The sequence below is a fragment of the Micromys minutus genome, assembly GCF_963924665.1.
Source record: "Micromys minutus genome assembly, chromosome: 8".
In the NCBI taxonomy this organism is placed as follows: domain Eukaryota; kingdom Metazoa; phylum Chordata; class Mammalia; order Rodentia; family Muridae; genus Micromys; species Micromys minutus.
The window spans coordinates 63594881-63619121 of record NC_137977.1 but is presented as its reverse complement, the minus strand read 5'-3'; the positions used below and the strand labels follow the sequence as shown (position 1 = coordinate 63619121).

The following is a 24241-nucleotide window of genomic DNA, read 5'->3' as shown; positions in this document are numbered from 1 at the left end:
AGTCTGTTGAGGGATCAAGCAAACAAAAGTGCAGAGGGGGGACTTTGCTCCTGTCTCCTGCTTCAGGGTACTCATCTTCCCAGGTTTCTGTGCATTTGCCAAATTTGCCTTGTTGCCTTCTCTCTTAGACTAAGACACACACGGCAACAGTATAAATAAATATTCTTGGGTTTTTGGAATATGTTAATACATTTATTGCCAGTTGGCATGCTTTGTTAATTAAACCCTATTTGGTTTGTGGAATCTATTTTATTTCCACCTTACCATAAGTATATGGAAACTTCTGAATATAGTTGTAAGAGTTTTAATGTTTTTGTTGTAAAATAGAAGATCAAAATATATCTTGTGGACAGCTCTATGAACTTTAAGCAGAATAGGGGCCATTAGAATTTTGTACCTAAAGTTTTAAGCAACTATTTATTTTACAGGGTAAACATTCAGTTATGGGGCTAGAGTGATGATTCCTGATTATTTATTTATATTCCTGGGTATTTATTTATTTTTCCACAAATCATTGGTTTAATGACTTATTTGCCTTGAAACTTTAACTTCTTTTTGAAAATAAGATTTTCTGTCCGTACACTATGGTTTGGTTCCTAGTACCTATATTAGACAGCTTACAGTCATTTTTAACTGTGGTTCCAGAGAAACTGTCATTCTCTTCTGGCTTCCAAGTGTATCTGCTGGTGTGTAACGCACATAAACTCACACAGGCCCATGCACATACTTAAAAATAGGCAAATGATGTGCATATTCCCCATGACGTGTGAAAACTTTGAATATTAACTGTTGCTGTTCCTACAATATGAGTGGTGTTCTCTTGCTTTTCCATGGCAGAATAAGTAGCAAATACCCTGGTTGGAAGGGTCTTCAGGCAAGAATGAATATCCTAGCCAGGGAAGACAATGTGTCCAGTCAAGTCCCTGTCAGACACTGTCCAGGTTGCAGGGTTTCTCTCCACCCTTTTGTCCCAGCTAAGCTTCTTGTCACCCAGATTTTCATTTAGTTCTGGGGAAAGAAACATTTTTCAAATGTTGGTGGAAGTTTCATACTTTCAAGATGTCTACAAGTAATTTGTAAGGTTCTTAATTAAGTAATGAGGTGTGTGTGTGTGTGTGTGTGTGTGTGTGTGTGTGTGTGTGTGTGTGTGTGTAGGCCCAGGTTGGCCATGACTCTTAAGGAGTTAGTTCTCTCCTGCCACCTTGTGGAACCCGGGCTTAAAATGCTCATTGTAGGTGCTGCTGTCATAAAGATGTAGGAATCACGGCTCACCGAACCATTTCATCTGCCCTGACATATCTTTGACAGCAGAGGCAGACAAAAAACTGGCCCAGTGGTTGCAGTCTTGAGGGGGAAGGCAAGATGGGGTGGTTCTTAGTCAGCAGCTTCCTTTACTTAGCACATGGTTCCCACACACTTTGCACTTGGCTTTATCATTGCTCAGTGACAAAAGAATCAACTTCCGATGCCTATATGACAGGTAGTTCCTATAGGAAGCATAAGGTTGAGTTAAGGAACAATAAGTTGAGTTGAGCTAGGAAAGACGGCTCATCCTCATTGTTAATGTGACTATGTATAGAATTAACTAAAACCTGAATGACTATGCATACCTGTGAGGGATTTTTTCTTAATTGAATCATCTTTAAAGACCCAGCTTTAATTTGGATCACTTTGTCTGCTGGCTGCCTTTATAAAGAAATAGAAAAAGGAAGCCGTTGCTTGTTCCCTGCTTGCTCTTGCCATCTCTTTGTAAGTTTCTTCCTTTAATGGTGTTAGCACTTACTTCTTCTGGATCCCTGCATATGCCGAAGACCATCTGAGACAGCCAGCCCTGTGGACTAGGTAACTACTAGATTCTTGGATCTTCCATTCATAGACAGCTATTGTTGGGTTAGCAGTGTATGTGTGTGTGTGTGTGTGTGTGTGTGTGTGTGTGTGTGTGTGCATGTGTGTGTGTATGTGTATTCCATAAGATCTTTTATTCTAGAGAGCCTTTGCTAATACACAAGTACATGAGAATTGCACTGTATATGGAATAGTTGCCTTCTCCGAATATAAACCAAACAATATGCATGGAATTTATTCTCAGGTGGCTTAGTAAACATCACCTACAGTGAGCAATAAAACTACTTAGTACATTTTCCCCCCATGGGATGAATTTACTGAAGTTCTTTTGGGAGAAAATTACTTGTTTCTCACAAATCAGAGCCACTCTGTGAGCAGCCACATTAGTGAACATGAGCGAGGCAGGGGTGTCTACAGATGAAACCTGCGTACTGCTAAAGGACAAGGATGGGGCCGAAGAATTCTGTCTTCCACATCATGAAGACAGGCATGCACCCCTCCAAAAGCCTCAAGGCCAAGGAGGGAAAAAATCCTGAAAATTCAGGTCCTTCATTTCTCTTCTACAGGCTTTAGATGCCCCACAATAACACTGTCAGCCATTTGGTTTGTAGAGACCAGACATTGGTTAATAGATTCTACAGGATCCATCTAATAGTAAGAAAAGATGTCAGGTCAAGGTCAGGGATGGGCAATGTACAGCTGTTAGGGTGGCTACTGAGAGGCCCAAAGACAATTTGTCTGTAGGCTAGCAACGTTCCAGTCTCTCTAAATCACTGAAGTTGTGATCAGTTAATCAGCATTTGCAGACACAGCCTCTTTCCAGGGATCCTTATCCTTGATATATCCTAAGCCAAGGAGACGAAAGTGAGAGAATGGATAATGTAGCTGTAAAGATAGCAGATCCCGAATAGCATGTACTCTCAGAGTATTTACCAAATCATGCCTAATGTCTTAAGAGGTAAAATGTTCTCATTAAATGCTAATAAAAGTCTCCTCAATGGTACTGAAACCATTTTTATCTTGCTAAGTCTTCAGGGGAAGCTCGGTTGTCAGAATCAAATTTTTATAATTCAGGTATTCCACAGAGAAATCTAAAATTCCAAAGCAATATTTTTTCCTGTGAGTCTCTCTCCCCTGACCCTGTAGAATTTAATTTTTTTCATGTTAAAGATAATCATATGGTTGCAAATGCAGTGGGAGGCCTTTAAGAATGGTCTGTTATTGCTAAGCATTGTCTCTAATTAATATCAATTAGAATCTATTAACTTTAATAGACTTTGAGTTATTGAGTTTAATTCAATTTCAATAAATTTCAATTATGTACAATTTGTTTCTATTACTTTTATTAATTCCAGTCACTATCAATTACCTTCAATTAATTTAATTTACTGGCAATGTATGTTCAGGTAATTTCCTCTTACTTTCAATTAGTTTTTCTTTTCTTTTTTTTTTCATTTCAGTGCCTTTCCTTGCTGCTAACTGATTTCGTAAAAAGCAAATATGCATCTCAAATATAATTCCTGCAAACAGAACAGTCATACAAACCAATTAGCTCTACAACCAAACTTACTTAGCACATTAGAGCTAATAAGTCACATGCCACCCGTATTTTCCTCTGTCCCCATTCTCCCTGAGTCCCCTATCTGTGAGAGTCTGGCATCCACAAAGAGGTGTTGGAGTGTTCATCTGACTCACAGATCAATTGTATCTCCATTGGGTGATCCTAGGAGTCAAGAGTAGCACATGAAGGAGGTTCCAGCAGGATTTCTCACCATAGGCCTAATGTGTAATAGGAGGCTCTCTGTATGCATCTTATTAACCATGGTGCTCTCTGCACGAAGGCCTTATTCCACAAAAAAACAGATATTTAACAAATACAAACATTTTATTTTTCTTAGAAAAGTCAGCGTTCAAGTGAAGAAATAGAACAATCAGGAAATATCCCGAGTCTCACAATCAGAATGCATGTGGTCTCCCTTTGGAAAAATAACCTCGATTGTCAAATATTTGCAATAAAGGAAAAGTCAAAGATATTTTAATATTATGTTCATTTTGCAGTTGAAGGTCCAATAAGTGGGGTGATGCGAACATGGCCTGTTTAAATCTATGGCCACTTTGTCTTTTCCACCTAGAGAGCAATTTGCATTTTAAAAACATGAACATGTAGCTTTCCACAGTTTGCAGAGCACTTAGCCTCCATTAACACAGTCCCTGCATCTAAAACACTTGGAAGGTGACCCTGGAAATTTTAACTACACTGAGAAACTGCATCCTACAGAGGTGAGACGTTTCTTCAACACTGGGTAAGTTAAGAGGCGGTGAGGCTCGGAAAGGAATTTAACTGACTGAGCTCACTCTATGTGGGCGCTCTGGTAGGAAGAGAGGCAGCCCAAGTTTGTGGGCTAAACAGAACAGAACGGAAACAAACAACAACATGCCTCGTTGCCCCTCAGATGGCAAATTCCTTGCAGTGGTCCTGGCTGGCTGATTGAAGCAGGCAGCCATGCCCCTGGCAGACACTTGGGACAAATGGCTCCCTTACTGAGCCTCCTGTTCTCTCCAGTCAAGAGTTCCTTGGAGAAATGTACCTGTCTGCATCCAAGTGGCTGGACCCGTGACAGCTGGAAAGAGCCAGATAAAGTGGAACAGTAAGCGAGCCACGGGGGACAGTCTGCCTCACATAGGGGAGCTCACTCTGAGCAGGCATCTTTGGCAGTGGGGCAAGGCTGGAGCAGAAGAAGCTTGGCTCACTTCCAACCTGTCCCTGGCAGAAAACTCTGAGAAAAGAGTGAAAGGATTTAAGGTGAATCCAAACCAAATTACCAGAGTCCTTTGTCTAAGATGTAGGAGGTCTTAGGGAAAAACCAACAGGGAATTTAATATATCAAAAGGAAAGTGGACTGAAGGGATGACAAAGCCACTGTAGGTGAAAGCAAAGGGACCGGTGTTCTGTCAGGAGATGCCCTGAGCATAGGAAGAGTGAAGACAGAGAAAGATACTATCAGAAAGCCAGACATTTAGCAAATAGGCAGGGATAGTACTTTTCTAGTTCTTAATAACTTTTCTATTTGATATTTTTTCTTTAGGTCTTTTCTAAGTTAACATAATAAATACTTCCAGAGATACTAGGTGATTATCCCTGTTCCTTCTCCAGATACATCATCATCATCATCCTCAACCTCATCATCATCATCATTATTATATTATTATTATTATTAATTTTGTAAACTTGACACAGTTAGAACCATTTGGGAAGGCAAAGCTTAATTAATTAGTTGCTCCCATCAGATTGCCCATAGGCAAGCCTTCAGGACATTTTCTTCATTAATGACGTATTTGGGAAGACAGGCCAAGCGTATTTTGGATGGTGTCACTCCTGGCCACATGGTTTGGGCAGTATGAGAAAGCCGGCTGAACAGTCCAGGGTGGGCAAAAAGGTAACCAGAGTTCCTGCACAGTCTTTGCTTTGGTCCTGATTCCAGATCCTTCCTTCAGTTCCTGCTCTGACTTCCTTCTGTGTTACACCATGATGAAAATGAGAGATAAATAGCACTTTTCCTCCGCAGATTGGTTTTGATCGGTGTTTGATGACAGGAAGAGGGAAGCTGGTTAGGACATCAGACAGTCTGTCCCAGGTAGTCTGTATGCTATGCTGTCTGTTCCCACACCATCTTCACGTCCACACCCCTTACTGTCTGACACCTCAGTGTTGCTTGCTATCCCTGGCATGTTGGACCCAAATACTGAGGCTTCAACAGGTCTCTGGAATGGACATCAGTGAATATTAATTCAAATCTCTGAAGGATTGTTGTCACAGTACAGGCCAGGTGCGTGAGAACGTGATAACGTCTCTCCCGCTGCAGTGCGATGGTAGCATTTAGGAAATTCTACCCACTGGCCAACAAAGTGTGATTTCCGGTCACAAATTTTCTTAGGATACCCACAAGTCTCACCACCTACTGATCATTTCTAATGTTAGTATTATACAGGGTTTTACTTTTTACAAAACATTTCCATATGAATGTCTTCTTTAAAACTGAGCTACTTTTATGGCCTTCTGAATATACTGTGTGTGGATTTATTCTGCAGACTGACATTGAAAATCAAAGACTGGAGTCCTGGTATTCTTCATTTCATTCAGAATATACACACACCATGATGACCAGGTGGTGCTTATTGTATATCATTATTAGCTACATGGGATAGTCTTGAGAAATGTCCTGCCATATTTTCCTATTTTCAAATATTTAGGTAGTATTTATTAAGTATCTATAATATGTGAAGTCCTGAGCCACACGGGATTGACTATCCAAGCAATCTCAGACTTCTCAAATTACTAAGGGCCTTGGAACTGTGGGAATAAACAGTACAGAGATTCTCTTTCCTTAAAGAGACTCTTTCTAGACTGACCGATATTTTCTCTTGAGAGACAAATGGCTTGTAAGTAGGCAGATAGAAGAATGGATAGACAGACAGACAGAGGGACAGACAGAGGGACAGACAGACATACAGACAGACAGACAGACAGATAGATAGATAGATAGATAAGACAGACAGACAGATAAGATAGATAGATAGAAAGGAGTGATAGGTAGATAGATGATAGAGGATACGTAGGTAGATAGATGATAGATAAATGATAGATATAGATAGATAATAGATTACAGATGACAGATGGTAGATATAGATAGATGATATATGGATTGATAGATAATAGATAGAGGATAAATAGAGGATAAGCAGACCATAGATTGGTAAAAAGAGAAATTTATCTGCTATTGCTAGTTACTTGTAACACTGATTTCCACCATTCCATTCATTAAGGCACTTATATACTGTACAGATTTGAATTAGAGGACAGACATTTCATTTTTGCTATCGTTGGTTAGCATGGTATGTAGTTTTTGTGTTTGTTTTTGTATTTCTCCCCTCACATTTGATGGTATTGAGTTCAGTTCATAGTAGTTTACTTATCTTGACACAGTTCTCATTGGAGCATTCAAATTGCATTCATGATGTTAAATTTTCCTTGGTGGTTTAAAATTGCTCATATCTACCATATTGTGGGCTAGTGGGTCACTGGTGATCTCTAACTCCTATTATATTTTCAATTTCTCTGGTAACTAGAGGCAGTATGTACATCTATAACATTTATACACTTATTGCACTTCAGGCATTAACTTTATTTCTTTGTATGTAAGTGTTTGAAAGCATAGATTCCTCTGGGTCCCTAATGATTGTGTTCACCATAGTGAAAAATTCGGAGACATTTCTTATACCAATACACATGTAATTATAAACTAATAACAGAAAAGCATGTCTGCCCTTAGAACAACGTACTAGACTAAGTAAAATACATCAAGCATGTGGTAAAACTTTAAACTGTAGAGGTCTTTTTAGAGAAATAAAAGATGAGACTATAATGTGAAGGCACACAGTTTGGATGATGAGCTGACAAACTGGGTACCAAAGATACTTACAACTAATACTAGCTTTGGAAGCAAGAGTTCAGTTCCTGTAGTACTAGAAACCCGGGCTCCACAAACTTGGCTTCCTGTGATTCTTCGATAGTCTATGAAGTTACAATAGCATTGATGACCTCCTGTCCAAAGCTGTAGCTTCAAGAAAAAGAAAAGGAAGCATATGTCTTCCATGTTTGACAGAAGAATCATCAGCAATGTTTTCCTGAGGAATGTTTTAGAATGTAACAATGGGAATTACAAAACGGAAAACTCAGAAAAGCAGACACAGGATAAGAAATTAGGATCAGAGTGTCTGGATGACCTCAATTATTCACCAGCAAAGTTTGGAGAGTGTGTGCATGTTCATATTGGGTGACATGTATTTGTGGAGAATTTTGCTGCTTTACTCTGAGTAAGGTCAGCTGTGATGTAAAACACATGAAAAGACAACATTGGACATTCCTTTGAGCACATATGTGAACCTGGGGGAGGTAGTTGATTGTAGGGGTCTTGGCTGCCCTCTTCCCAGCTGGCAGACTCCTCTAGACCCTCTGACACCTCTCTCTCTCTCTCTCTCTCTCTCTCTCTCTCTCTCTCTCTCTCTCTCTCTCCCTTTCCCTTCCTCCCCTCCTTGATACTCATTCCCTTTCAATCCTCAAACAAGGTTCTTGAGTTGCTTGGGTTGCTTTTCTTCCTCTGTAGCCTTTGCTTGCTAATCTGTTTCTAGTTACCATATTTTTATATTCTTTTATAGACCTTAGTCCATCCACACTCTTAGTTTTCAAATTCTAAAATCTTGTTAAAAACTAGGCTTTTCTTTACAATTATTTTTACTATTTGAAATTGTGTGTGTGTGTGTGTGTGTGTGTGTGTGTGTGTGTGTGTGTATTTGAGTGCAGGTTTCTTCAGAGGCCAGCGGTCTCTGAGGTTGAAGTTATAGTCAGTTATGAGCAACTTGACTTGAGTAATGGGAACTGAACTTAGGCCCTCTGAAGGAGCAGCAAATGCTCTTAACTGCTGAGACACACCTCTCCAGCTTCTGAAACTCCAGCTTTCTTAGTCCCACTGGCAGCTCTTGGACTTCCTTTCTTGGGTTTGTCCTTACAAACACACTTGGTAGAGTACTGGAATCACAATGTCACTGTGAAATATTGCTTTTCTTACTTACGAATGAATTAATGACTACCTGAAGGAGAAGCTTTGACTCATGTGTTTTCTATGAACTTCTCAAACTTCGGTGGAGCACAAAACTGATGGCAGGGAACCTTTTGTGTTTCATGAAGTACCTGATTCCCACCATTTTGTAGAGGACAAGGAAATGGGTTATTACAGAGTCAAAAGGTAGACCTAAATAGATCAGAAGCATTTGTATTTGATGAGGAAAGATCAACTAGCCTGTATCCTCACATTTATGAAATCCACATATTTAATTATTCACTATCAGAGATATCTGGCTATACTCTAAAGAAATATTTTTTTTTTATATTTATCAAACCTTCTAAAACCTGAAGGAGGTAGTGGACCAGTATAAACCAAATTTTTCTGGGTAACCAAAATCTGGGTTAATCTTTCAACATCGAATACTATGCATGCTATGTTCTTATACCTATGTAATTCCCACTGGGCATAGTGACTTCATTTCTAATGTACATGTCTTCAAATTCCTGTACTAATTTTTTATGACCTTACTAAAAACTTCAGGCCCCAAAGCCTGAAAGCTTCTTACATAATTTTGTGAAACAACATCTCATTGATTCCATAGACCTCAGAAACCTCAAACCCTTGAGATTCTCAGAAGAATAATTGACTAAATGATAAATGAAGGCAGATTTTAGCTACTTGTGGTAAGAAATAAGATCAAAGGTAGCAAAAGAGCTTCATGTGTGGCGATAGTTCTGAGTCTCCTGGTAGATAAGGAAGAGAACTATATTATGTCTGCACCCCAGGAAGGCTTCCAGATTTTTAGAGGAGAATGTTCTTACCTGAAATTGATAAAACAAAGAAGTTAGACTCTACCATACTTCTTTTCTTGAATTCTTTTCCTAGGCACGTGCTAGTCACAGAGCCTTGTCTTATCCACAGCCAGCAGGTACACGTCATTATCTTCCTTGGCTTTCTGTCTCCCAAATCAAAATTTTATCAACTTGATCCCCACACTTAGTTGTTGTGAAGTTATCTTGGTCAGTGAATTATCTCAGTGTGCCTCAGAGTAAGGGGAAAGAAATAAGCTGTGGTGCCACCATGTTTGCTCAAAATGGTCAGTGTTGGGCATTGTCTCACAGTATGTACTTCACAGATCTCTCGGTCCTGGGTGCTACCATAATCAGCCTCTCCCTTCTCTTTTTCAGGCACATGTAGGTCAGGAGCTTTTTATTTTTGCCAGTCTGTTATAATTGCCACGTGTCTTCTCAATCCACTTAATTTTCCTCAGATCTCTGTGAGTACTTCCCATGTTTAAGATAACGATAACATAGTGCTAACACACAACTTCTTATAGCACCTGTAATGCAGTCAGGAGGTCCGCAGCTTTCCCATTCATATGTACACTGGAACCCAACCAAGTGCATTGACAACTCTTCCATCATATAAATATAGGGAAAGACAATGAGTATTGTGGTGGTTTAAATAAAAACATTTCCCCAAATTATTGTGTATGTGAATAATTGGCTCCTATTGGTCCTGCCACTTATGCAGGTTGTGGAACTTTAGGATGCTTATCAGTCTCTGTCTCTGTCTCCATCTCTCTGTGTGTGTTGTGTGTGCATTACAACAACAAAATAACATAAATCAGTAAACATGCTTCATTAAAAGCTCTTGATTTTAGTGCTCTTGGTTCTCCAGTAAAAGATCCAAGAATAGTTTGGATTAGAAAATATAATTCATCTTTTTGCTACATACAAGACACATATGTCGCCATAAGAAAGACATCATCTCAGGGTTAAGAATGGAAAAAGGTATTTGAAGCAAATAGAACCAGGGAGGGAAGATGTAGTTATTTTAACAACAGAACAGGCTTCAAACCAAAACTAATCAGAAAAGATAGGTAATGGCAGCATACATTTATTAAAAGAAATATCTGCCAAGAAAAATTTGCAATCATAAAAATTTATGAACCAAACAAAAAGGTACCAAAAATTCATAAAAATACAGCTAAAATCACATACTGACCCTCATACACGGATGGTGGATGACTTCAATACCCTACTCATACTAATGGATATTAGTTCAGACAAAAACTAACTAAAAATGTTGTGGGTAAGTATTGTCATAAATCAAATCGATATAGCAGACAACTATAGAACATTCTACCAAACACTAAATAATATACTTAAATGATATACTTTCTTCTCAGTAGCCCATGCAGCTTTCTCCAGATATGACTACATGTTAGAATATAAAGCCAATGGCAAATTTATAACAACAGCTGTAGGAAAATGGCAGTAGCTCCCTGCATCATGTCTGAGCACCATGGATGAAAGCCGGATATCAACAGCAACAGGAACTATATGAACCCGTTGAAGTTGAATCACTTCCTACTTAAGGAAATTAAAAACTAAAAAGATAAATAAATAAGCATTAATGAAATTATTGAAAGTAATATAAAACATTAATATACATATATAGAATAAATCCACTGAAATATAACCATGTACATACACACATCATTTGCTAATTTATATAACCTTCCTAAACCATTGCACTGGTGCACCAAATGAGGTTCCCTTACTGGACTGTGGTATACACAGTGCCGTTATTCTTCCTGAGACTTGTCCACATGAACGTTCTCAGCCTAGTGCCTCACAAACTATCCCAGCTTCCACTGAGACTGTTAGACTCCTGGAGAAACAGTCCGGGCCGACTTGTTTGAGGATCGGAAGTGTGTGGCCTCTTTTTTCCGGTGGACTGACTGAAGGTCAAGCCTTGGCTGTAGAACAGCTCAGATAACTGAACCTAAATCAGTAACCCACACCGCCAGAACTCGGTCACTGTGCCGAAACCCACAAAGGAACAGATATCAGATACTTTAATTTTGCTGCTTTCTTGGGCATTTTCTTTTAATGAATCACAATAACAAAAAGAGTTCATTTTTTTTTCATACAGCTGTATGAAGCACAACACAAATTGAAATTATGAAATTGTATTTTTGCAATTTTATATCTATTTTTGTTTTTTTTTACATTTTTGGTTTTCCAGTTTAGAAAAAAAAAACGCATGTGTTGGATTATATAACACTCCAAGATTAAGCTAATTCCAAAATTCTGGTTGTGATATTGGAATTATTTAAAAATTTAAGACATAGGGCATGCTTTGTCCACATAACGAACTGGGGAACCACACGGACCATTCCCGCGGTAACACACGTCCTTTGAGAGGCCTTAGGATGCACAACACATTTCTAATTCGCAATGAAACCTGGGCAGAGTCAAGCAAAGATGAGTATTTTTTCCTGTTTTATGTCTATTGCTATTGTTGGTGGTGGGATTTTATATTTGACATTATTTTGCTGAGCTGAGGATCAATCATAGGAGCTTGCCCATGCTGGGCAAGTGCTCTACCACTGAGATACATCCCTGACCCTCAAGACATTGCTAGTAGATTTGTGTTTGTAGTTTTTGAGACAAGGTTTACAGTGTATCCCACACCAGTATCCGCTTGCAAATCCTATTTTGTCAGCTTCCCAAATTTCAGGATTCAAAGCATGTGTCACCACACCCAGAATTTTAGCACAATATTAAGAAACAAGAAAAAAAGAGTTGTGTGTGTGTGTGTGTGTGTGTGCAATACTAGAGATTTAAGGTGTTCACTTATTTTGCAAGTAACAATGTCATTAAAGTGCAGAGATTAATTTTTTGTCATAATCAGTTTGACATCTGTAGATACTGATCATCTATATGAAGCTAGGTCATTTAGTCACTATTTCTCTAGCCTTTGTATGTGTAAGTATCATTTTTGTCATTCTTTCTTTCTTTCTTTCTTTCTTTCTTCCTTCCTTCCTTCCTTCCTTCCTTCCTTCCTTTCTTTCTTTCTTTCTTTCTTTCTTTCTTTCTTTCTTTCTTTCTTTCTTCAGACGTTATTCCAAGTGACTGAGGCCATTTTCATTTTCTTTTGAAGAATATGTCAATTATTTATTCAGAATTTTCTAAATATGTGCTCCTTATTTTCTTACTTACTTGAGGAAACATACCATACTCCACTTTCTTACCAATTTAGAGCCCATGGAGAGTGACAGATAACACTCAGCAGGCACCTGCTGTTCTTCTGTCTTAGCTGTGTAACACTCGTCTGCAGAAAAGGCCAAATAAATCTGTAATGTGGCTTAATATGCAGTAAATATAATATAACCAATGGCCACTCAGAATATTCGAACCTTAAGCCATCACAGACAAAGAAAAATACGCTACAATGGAACTAGGTATGACTGTTTCTAAATCATGAGTAAATTGGGCTACTGACAGCTATTTATTTTCTCTGAAGACATGGGATTTCCTAGCAGCAATAATGCTTATTAGGATAAAAAGAACACGTCCAAGTATATTGTGTTATCTCCTTTCATTCTGTAAGGGGCCCTACACATTGAGAAAGTATTATCTTCATTTGTACAAATGGCAAAAATGAAGTTCAGATGAATGATTTATCCACAAACATGCAAATTGGTTGCAAATCTGCATCACAGTCTGTCCTGTGGCCACCAAATCCCAGCCTTACTTACTCAACAGACATCGAGTCTCTGGACCATCCATAGTTATCTGTTCTCACTGATGTGTTCTCATAAACCTTACGTTTAGAAATGGAAGGAGAGGAAGCAGAAAGTAGTTATTCTGCCCCATCTGCGGAATGTGGGAAATTTGTTGGCTTTTTTGCATGAATATTAAATACTGTAGATTAATATGTATCTATTTATGCAACAATAACATGTTCTAGGAGGATGTTTGTGGTTGAAATATAGATACATTAGTTTTGATTCTAATATTGGTTTAAGTAAATTATTTCTTACTCCACCCAATGAATATATCCATTGCAGTTAGCTTCTCTAATTTGGTTAAAGGAGCACAGGTTTATTCAACAGTGCACAGACATCGGTTATGTAAAACCAATAGTTGGGGTTCATCTATGTGGCTTTAATTAGGGTGTGTAGACTGAGATGGAAAAGCAAAGAGACTTCTGGTTTCGATTATGCCTGTATCTGCCTCAGTATCAGTGTCTGCAGAGGCAAATGTGTATTGGCTTCACTTAATATGCGCCCATTCACAGACACCGTGTCTTGGCTCAATTTCACGTTGAAGGCTTTCATTAAAAGACTTTGTTTGTCTATGTACCAGTTTCACGTGTGTCATTCAATTATCTAAGAGTATTTTCCAGGCTTGGGAAATAATTGTATATGTTGAAAAGAAGTTGGTTGTATTGTGTTACAAAGAAAGCAGATTCATTTCGGTGAAAATGTCTTTGGACTTCTGGAAACTGTACTGTCTCACATCTATGTGCGTGTCTAAAAACATGACTTTGGGAGACTGCCTTATTTTCCTTCCCAGGACAAAGAACTCTTTGAGAAGGAAAAATTCCTTCATAAGCAACAATCATATTCTCAGGGAGTTACTAAACTCTCCCACAAAAGGGAGAAGCAATTTTGTAAAATTGGTGGCTTATTTTACATTGGCCTAATACTTATTATCTTAGGAATGGAAAAGTATCTTTTGTAATCATTTGGGCTTTTGCTGAGAGTTTCAGTTACCTTACTCCCTTCATTAGCATACACTGATGGTTCCTTTACATGTATGGTATATATTTTATTTATATTCACCCCATTATAATCTCTTGTCCCCCTTCCACATTTTTACTGATCTTTTTTATTTTATATATATGCATATACACACATAAACACAGACGTATAAAATTTTATTCACATTATTTTATTTGTATGTTATGTGTCTGTGTGTATGTGATATTTGTGTGTATAATGTGTGTTTATCATGTCTGTGTGATATGTCTGTGTGATGTGTGTGTGTGATTTGTATGTATATAATATGTGTGTAATGTGTATGATATGTATGTGTGTGATATGTTTTGTAAACATGTAATATATGTCTGTGTAGTGTATGTGTAATGTTTATGTGTATAATGTGTGTTCATCATGTCTGTGTGATGAGGGGTGATGCTTATGTATATAATGTGTGTGATGTATGTGTGACATGTATGCGTGTAATATATGTGCTGTACATGTGATATATATCTATGTGATGGGTATGTGCATGTGAAGTGCATGTGTAATCTGTGTGTAAAGTGTATTTTGGTATAGATGTATATAACGTGTGTGTGTGTGGTGTATATGTAAAGGCATGCAGACCATGGTATATTTGGAAATGTCAGAGTACAACTTTGTGGAGTCACTCTCTCCAATTTGAATAAGTTTCAGGGATGAAGCTCAGACTGTGAGGCTTGCACAGACAGAACTCTACCTGCTAAAGCATCTCACAAGCCTCAATACATATGTTAAATATACATTTCATATATGACAGGAAAACATGATATTTGTCTTTGTGTTTGCTTTATTTCACTTAAAATAATGATCTAGTTTCATTTGTTTTCCTGCAAATGACATAATTTTGTTGTTTATGAATTTAAAAAACACTGTACTGTAAATATACCATAGTTTTCATCAATTTATTTCTTGATGGATATCTAGGTGGATTTTAAACTAAGCAATAAATGGAATAATGAAATGAACAAACAGTTTTCAAAAGATTAAGTATGACATATACACATATACATAAATATGCAAGAACGTGTGTGTGTGTGTGTGTGTATGTGTGTGCACACAGGCACGCATCTACATGCAGAGCTTTCATAGCAATACCTTCAAAAATCACACTGATATTTAATCCCATGCATGTCAGAATGATTATCATTAGGGAAGTAAAAATTTTAAAAAATCAAGTTTGGAACTCATATACTCTTCTATCAGGGATACAAGCTGCTCTATCCCTATGGAAACCAGTGTGGTACTTCCTCTTAAATGTACAGAAGGAACTCTTATATGACACACTTATATCAATTTTTAATATGTACCCAAGTGATGGGAAAGAAAGATCAAATTATATGGTTCGCTGTTCATCCAGGATAGAGTCTGATGTTTTTAAAATATAGCTCCACAGTACACAGATTATTGCCCGTAATATGGTGGCTGAAAACATGAGGTTAAAAAACAATAAAGAACATGTTTAAGTGCATTTAACTAATAAATAGTGTCCTCAGGATCTGAATCTGTCAAATTTCCTAAAGATCCTGAACAATGACATGCTTGTAACAAGCCATGGGTCAGGCACAATGGTTCAGAGTATGTCACCTTCTATACTGAAACAAATAATTCTAAGATGTTCTAGTATTCCAGCATTTGTTCTAAATATTATTTATTCCAGGAGCTGGAGTTATGAGTGAATTGGTGGAACACATGTCTAGTATGAAAGACACTCTGGGTTTGACTCCTCAGGACATCAAATTCCAGCTATGATGGCACATGCATGTAATCATAGAGTATGGGAAATTTAGGTCTGAGGAAAAGGAATGGGAGGCTGCCCTCATCTATACAGCGTATGTGAGGCCTGCCTGGGATATACAAAACAATGCCAAAAGGAAGAGAGGATTTTTATAGGTTATAGAGTGTGTGCAGACCTCAGCTGCCAAAGTTGATAGACTGCAGTGTCTACATACTCTGACTCTCTGTGCTGGAGAGAGCAGCAGCCAACAGACGTCTGTGTGTACATAAGCAAGATGTCAGAACATGTATCAAACAGCCACTCGGCTTTGTTCTGCCAGAGACTGTCTTTTCCTTGATAGAGTTGCAATTTCTTCTAGGCCAGAGTCTTTCCTACCATGACCAATTAGTTGAGTTAGAGATAGTTATATTCTATCTTGCGTATAAGAGATAACAACACTATTGGATGATGGAACTGTCAACTGTTCTCCTTTTCCACTGGTACCTTTAACACTCCTACACCTCTGTAAATACTCCTCTAGCTAAATGGTCTTCACTATTACTTCTGTGTGTTTCTTAAAGATTCTGACTGATTGAATATATATATATATATATATATATATATATATATATATATATATATTCATAGTCTGGAAGCATCACCAATGATTTTCACAAGACAGTAAAAAAAAAATAAACTTCACTTTCAAAAATTCCCACTGCATGGCCATCACCATGAAACACTTACCATGTGTTCACCCCTTTTATCACGGACAGCATTTGGTTTTCCTCAAATATGCCTATCATACTTTAGAATTCACCCACACAACCACCATGTTTGTGATACATGAAACAGAGAGAACACCCCTGCAAGGAGATCTTGTAAATGTTTGAAGGGAATGGGTAGGTTACATAGGCTCATATATTTAAAAACTTGGTCTCCAGTGTTTAATGAACTTAACAGGAGGATTAGGAGATATGGCTTTGTTGGACGTAAGACTGGAGGCAGGCTTTGAGGTCTTGTAAGGCTTGTGCCATTTCCATTGTTCCTGCATGTCTCCTACTTGTGGATCAAATAGGAGCACTGTTCTGGCAATGTGCTTGACTGCTTGTTGCAATACCTGCCAAGATGGTCATGAACTTAACCTTCTGAAACTATAAGCCTCAAATACACACTTTCATTTAAAAGTTGAAAAACAAAATAAAACCAAAAAAAAAAAAAAAAAAAAAAGATTAAAGGGATTGTCTAGAAACAGAATTGTGTCACGACCATCAGGACTCAGGGCCTACCCACAGACAGCTGATCACCCAGAAGAGCCTCAGAAGAAGGATCCTACCTGAGTTCACTGTGAACCCCCACTCCCTTTCCCACTGACTATCCAGGAAGAGACCTTGAGGAACTCTCGGGGTACAGGTAGAGCTGTGATGGCTGGAAACGGTTCTGTTCTGGCCCAGAGACAGAGCCAGGTCATCACCATCAAAACTAACTGCTTGCTCACAGAGAGCAGAATACCCAGGAGAAATCTCCCTCCTGAGCCCACAGGAGAAACAAGCTCCAGTCCAGTCAGAGACAAGATCACCTATCATCACAGATAACAAGATGGCACGAGGCAAGCACAAGAACCTCAGCAATGGAAACCAAGACAACATGGCAACATAAGAGCCCAGTCCTCCCCCCACAGCAAGTACTGGATTTCCCAACACACCAGAAAAACAAGACATGGACTTAAAATTATAGTTCATGATGATGATGGAGGTCTTTGAGAAGCACATAGATAACTCCCTTAAAGAATTACAGGAGAACACATGTAAACAAGCAGAAACTCTTAAAGAGGAAACACAAACATCACTTAAAAACATAATCAAAGAGGTGAAGGAATTAAAAATGGAAACAGAAACAATAAAGAAATCACAAAAGGAGACAAAAGATCTTGAGTCATAGATGCAAGCATCACCACTTTAAAAAAAAAAAAAAAAAAAAAAAAAAAAAAAAAAAGAGGATCTCAGTGGCAGAAGATAACATAGAAAACATTGACACAACAGTGAGAGAAAATGCAAAAATCAAAAAACTCCACCCAAAAACATCCAAGATATCCAGGAAACAATGAAAAGACAAAACCTAAGGATAATATGTATAAAAGGGAGCAAAGACTCCCAACTTAAAGGACCCACTAAATATATTCAATAAAATCATAGAAGAAACTTACAGAACTCCAAATAGAGTAGAACAGAAAAGAAACTCTTCCGGAAACATAATAGTCAAAACACTGAATACATGAATAATAGTTCAAAACAAAGAAGGAATACTAAAAGCAGAAAGGTAAAAGGACAAGTAACATATAATGGTAGACTGAACAGAATTATACCAGATGTCTCAACAGAGACTATGAAAGGTAGAAATTCCTGGACAGATATCAGATGTCATATAGACCCCAAAAGATCACAAATGCCAGCCCATGTTACTTTATTCAGCAAAATTCTCAATTATAATAGATGGAGAAATCAAAATATTGCAGGACAATACCAAATTTACACAATATCTGTCTACAAACCCAGCCCTACAAAGGATAATAGATGGAAAACTCCAAAACCAGGAGGAAACCTACACCCTAGGAAAAGCGAGAAATTAATCTTGCAACAAATCAAAAAGAAAAAAGGCTATAAACATAATTCTAACTCTAACAACAAAAGTAGCAGGAAACAACAATCATTATTCTTTAATACTCCTTAACATCAATGGACTCAATTCCCTAATAAAAAGACATAGAGTATCAGTCTGGATACATAAACAGGATCCAGCATTTTGCTGCACACCGAAAACTCATCTCAGCAACAAAGACTCGCACTACCTTGAAGTAAAAAGTTAAGGAAAAACTTTCCAAGCAAATGGTCCTAAGAAACAAGCTGGAGTAGCCATCCCAATATCAAAAAAAAATAGATTTTCAACCAAAAGTTATTTAAAAAGTTGAGGAATCATTTTACTCATCAAAAGAAAAATCATCAAGATGAACGTTCAATCCTGAAAATCTATGCTTCAAATAAAATGGCACTCACATTTATAAAGGAAACTACTATGCTCAAAACATACTAGTGGAAGACCTCAGCACCCTGATGTTCTCAGTAAATAGATCATGGAAGCAGAAACTAAACAGAGACACAGTAAAACTTGCAGAGAATATGAACCAATTTGATTTAAGAGACATTTATAGAATATTTCATCCTAAAACAAAAGAATATGCCTTCTTATCAGCATTTCTCAGTACCCTCTTCAAAACTGACCATATAGTCAGTCTCAAAACAGGCTACAACAGATATAAGAAGTTCAAAATACTTCCATGAATCCTATCAGATCACCATGGACTAAGGCTGGTCTTTAAGAACAATAAAAATGACAAACCCTCACACATACATCAAAGCTGAACAATGCTCTATTCAATGATAGCATAGTCAAGGAAAAAAATTTAAAATTAAGGATCTTTTAGAATTTAACAAAAATGAAGGCACAACACACCCAAATTAAGTGGTGCAATCAAAGCAGTACTAAGAGGAAAATTTATAGCTCTTCCAAAAAGAAACTAGAGGGATCATACTCTAGCAGCTTGACAGAACACCTGAAATCTCTAGAACAAAAAGAAACAGATACACCCAACAGAAGTATGAAATAAATCAAACTAAGAGCTAAAATCAACCAAATAGAAAGACAAAGAAATGTATAAAGAGTCAACAAAACCAGGAGTTGGTTCTTTAAGAAAATGAACATGATTGATAAAACCTTAGCGAGACTAACTAGGGGGCACAGAGAAAGTATCCAAATTAACAAAATCAGAAATGAAAGGGGAGACATATCAACAGAAACTTGGGAAATGCAAGAAATCATCAGATCCTACTACAAAAGCCTATATTAAACAAAATTGGAAAATGTATAGGAAATGGACAAATTTCTAGACAGATACCAAGTACCAAAGTTAGATGAAGATACGATAAACTGTTTAAACACTACCATAATTCTTAAAAAAATAGAAGCAGTCATGAAAAGCCTCCCAATGGGGGTGGGGGGAAGCCCCGGACTAGTTGGGGTTAATGCTGAATTACAACAGACCGTCATAGAAGAATTAATACAAATAACTCTCCAAACTTTCCCATAAAATAGAAACAGAAGGATCACTGCTGAACTCATTCTTCAAAGACATAATTATGCTCATACCTAAACCACACAAAAACCCTACAAAAAAAAAGAACTTCAGTCCAATTTCTTTCATGAACATAAATGCAAAAATATACAATAAAATTCTTGTAAACCCAATCCAAGAACACATCAAAGTGATCATACACCATGATCAAGTTGGCTTCATATCAGGGATGTAGGCATGGTTCCATAAAGGGAAATCCATCAACATAATCCATTATATAAATAGACTCAAAGGAAAAAAAAAAAAACACATGATCCTCCATTAGATGCTGAGAAAACATTTGACAAAATTCAGCATCCCTTCATGTTAAAAGTCTTGTAAAGATCAGGAATTCAAGGCCTACACCTGAACATAGTAAAAGCAATATACAATAAGCCAGTAGCCAACATCAAACTAAATAAAGAGAAACTTGAAGGAACCCCACTAAAATCAGGGGCTAGACAAGGCTTCCCACTCTCACCCTACCTATACAATATAGTACTAGAAGTGCAGGCCAGAACAATTATACAGCAAAAGGAATTCAAAGGGATATAAACCAAAAAGCAGATGATATGATAGCATACTTAAGTGACCCCAAAAATTCCCGTAGAGAACTTCTATACCTAATAAACAATTTCAGCAAAGTGGCTGGATATAAAATTAACTCAAATCAATAAGTAGTCTTCCTGTACTCAAAAGATAAACATGCTGAGGAAAAAAAAATAGGAAATGGCACCCTTCACAATAGTAACAAACAATATGAAATACCTTGGTGTGATTCTAACTAAGCAAGTGAAACATCTCACAAGATGGAAAGATCTCCCATGCTCATGGATTGGAAGGATCAATGTGGTAAAAATAGCCAGCCTGTTGAAAGTGATATACAGATTCAATGCAATCCCTATCAAAATTCCAGCTCAATTTTTTTTTAGAGTTAGAAAGAACAATTTGCAATTTCAAATTCATCAGGAATAACAAAAAAACAACCCTAGGATATTAAAAACTATTCTCAACAATAAAATAACTTCCAGGAAAATCACCATCCCTAACCTTAAGCTATATTACAGATCAGTTGTGGTAAAAACCTGTATTGGTATAGAGTAAGGCAGGAAGATCAATGGAACAAAATATAAGACCCAGAAATGAACCCACACACCTGTGGACACTTGATCTTTGACAAAGGAGCTCAAAGATTCAATGGAAAAGGAATAGCCTTTTCAGCAATCTGTGTTGGTTCAACTTGCAGTCAGCATACATACAGAAGAATGCAAATCGATCCCTCCTTATCTCCTTGTACAACCTCAAGTCCAAGTGGATCAAAGACCTCCACATAAAACCAGGTACAGTGAAACTAATAGAACAGATAGATAGTGGGGAAGAGCTTAGATCACATAGACACAACGGAAAATTTCCTGAACAGAAAACCAGTGGTTTATGTTCTAAGATCAAGAATCGACAAATGGAACCTCATATAATTGCAAAGTTTCCGTAAGTCTAAGGACACTGTCAAGAAGACAAAATGACAGCCAAGAGACTGGGAAAGGATCTTTTCCAATCCTACATCTGATAGAGGGCTAATATCAAATATATACATAAAACTCAAGAAGTTAGACTCCAGAGAATCAAATAATCCTATTAAAAATGAGGTACAGGGCTAAGCAAAGGGTTCTCAACTGTGGAATACTGAATGGCTGAGAAGCATCTAAAGAAATGCTCAACATCCTAGTCTTCAGGGAAATGCAAATCAAAACAACCTTGAGATTCCATCTCACACCAGTCAGAATGTTTAAGATCAAATCTCACACGACAGCAGATTCTGGCTAGGATGTGGAGAAAAAGTAACACTCAACCATTGTTGATGAAATTGCAAGCTTGTAGAAACACTGATGTCTGGTAGTTTCTCAGAAAACTGGACATAGTATTACCTGAAGACACAGCTATTTCACTCCTGGGCATAAACCCCAAAACACTCCAACATATAACAAGGATACATTCTCCACCATGTTTATGGCAACCTGATTTATAATAGAAGCTGGAAAGAACCCAGATGTTCTTCACTAGAGAAATGGATACAGAGATCGTGGTCCTTTTACACAATGGAGTACTACTCAGCTATTAGAAACAGTGATTTTGTGAAATTCCTAAGCAAATGGACAGACCTATCATCCAGAGTGATAAAACCCAGTCACAATACAACACACATGGTATGCATTCACTGATTAGGTCATACTAGACCCCAGAAACTCTGAATACTCAAAAGACCATTCACTGACCTTATGAAGCTGAAAAAGAAGAAAGGCCAGAATGTGGATATCCAAGTACTTATTAAAAGAGACAACAAAACACTCATAGGAGGAAATACAAAGTCAAGTGGAGAAGCAGAGATTGAAGAAAGGATCATTGAGAGGCTGCCTCAAAGAGGATATATCTCATATGCAGCCACCAAACCCAAGCACTATTGCTGATGTGGAGCCATAATGGCTGGCAGGCACCAGATGAAGATGCCTCCTCAGGGGTTCTGCCAGTGTCATACAGATACAGATGAGGAAGCTTGCAGCTAACCATTGGACTAAACACAAGGACCCCAATGAAGGAGCTAGAGAAAGTACTGAAGGAGCTGAAAGTGTTTGCATCCTCATGGGAAGGACAACTTTATCAACCATCCAAACCCTCTAATTCTCCCCTGGACTAAAACACCAACCCTTGAGCACACATGGAGAAACCCATGGCTCCAGTTGCATATTTAGCATAGTATAGCATTTTCTGGCATCAATGGGAGAAGAAGTTTTGGTCCAGTGAAGGCATGTTTCCCCATTGTAGGGGAATGACAAGGCACTGAGTTGGAGAGAGTGACTGGGAGAGGGAGCAACTTCATGGAAGCAAGTGGAAGGGAAGAGGGGGATAGGAGTGGAGGAAAGGGGATATTATTTAAAATGTAAATACAGAGAATATCCAATAAAATAATAACATAATGGATTGTCGATGGATATTGGAAAACCATTTAAAAAAGGAAAGGTACATATCAGAGTGTATTCTTTCTTGGTCTTCTTTTTCTTCTTTTATTTCACTTTTGCTTTAAGCTGTGCATTAAACTGCAGTATCAGGAACACAATATATAAGCCAGGTGTTCTTGCTGTCTGACCACAGATACCCTTCCTACAAATAATCTCAGTGCCAGAGATCTACAAACAAATATTCTTTGCTTTCGATTCCCAAATATTTTTACTCAGCAGAAGGTCTTTTATCAGAAAAGAAGTGCTCTGTGGCACTGAGAACTATCTATGTTTTCATCATTCAAACTCATAGTGTGAAGTTTATGAAATTAATATAAAAGTTCTCCAAGACCAAAGCAAAGTTACACCACTGGCTAATATATACCCACATGCACACATTAATAAACCTGAAACTCACAGAGGAGAGAGTAATATACAGTCTTCAGAGTATGTCACTTATATTTTTCCCTAAGGCTCTGCTCTCTTTTGTGATTCGTTCCCATATGTTCATCTTTACCCATTTTTTCTTCTCACCAAACTGCCTTATATAGTTTATTCAGAATGAATCAGAGGGGTGGTGCAAAGAAATGTTTTTGAAAACCGATAGCATAAGAGAAAATATTTATTAAAACCATAAGTATAACTTGGAGGTATTGAGACATTATTGGATTGTGAGATTTAAACATTTTAAATAAGTCTCGGATTTGGCTTAGCTGACAAATTGCCTACTATGTAAGAAATCCCACACCCCCTGTTAAAAGTCAGACATGCTGGTTCCCATAGGTAATGGGTACCAAAGGAGCAAAGACAGGCTGTTGGTCCAGTCATCTTGCTCTTCTAAGAAAACATGAAGTGGATTTGGAAAGTTGAGGTGTTGTGAAAAGAGTTGTTGTAAACATGATACAAATTTATTGTATAAAATTTTCAAAGAATTAATATTTTAAATACTAAATATATTTGTTCTTTCAAATAAATTTTAAATGTATTACTAAAACAATATATTTAATATATATTTAAAATATTTTAAATTAATATTTTAAGTTAAATATTTAAATAAATATTTAAAAACACAATTCTTATAGACACGCCCATAGGCCAACCCAATATAGAGAATATCTCATTGATACTCCCTCTCTTGGTGATTCTTGGTTGTGTTGAGTTGGCCATTAAAATTAACCATCACATATATTAAGATCAGAGTCAATCTTTGTCCCTGATCATCTTTGTGATTTTGGACATAAGTCCTTCTTCTATTTCTCTGGACTTCATATTTCTTATTCTAAAGCAAAAGCTCAATTATGG

General features: G+C 37.5%; 1 pseudogene across 1 annotated transcript in view; it reads right to left on the bottom strand.

Moving 5' to 3' along the window:
• Positions 1-24241, bottom strand: part of LOC308423432 (ubiquitin carboxyl-terminal hydrolase 14-like) — a 45805-nt pseudogene that overhangs the window by 8190 nt on the left and 13374 nt on the right. The window contains exons 4-8 of the transcript in view: positions 12511-12590; positions 7326-7463; positions 5666-5739; positions 4434-4622; positions 1396-1487 (exon numbers count right to left, since the gene is read on the bottom strand). The product of the transcript in view is annotated as a ubiquitin carboxyl-terminal hydrolase 14-like (transcript). The remainder of the gene's footprint in view (positions 1-1395; positions 1488-4433; positions 4623-5665; positions 5740-7325; positions 7464-12510; positions 12591-24241) is intronic.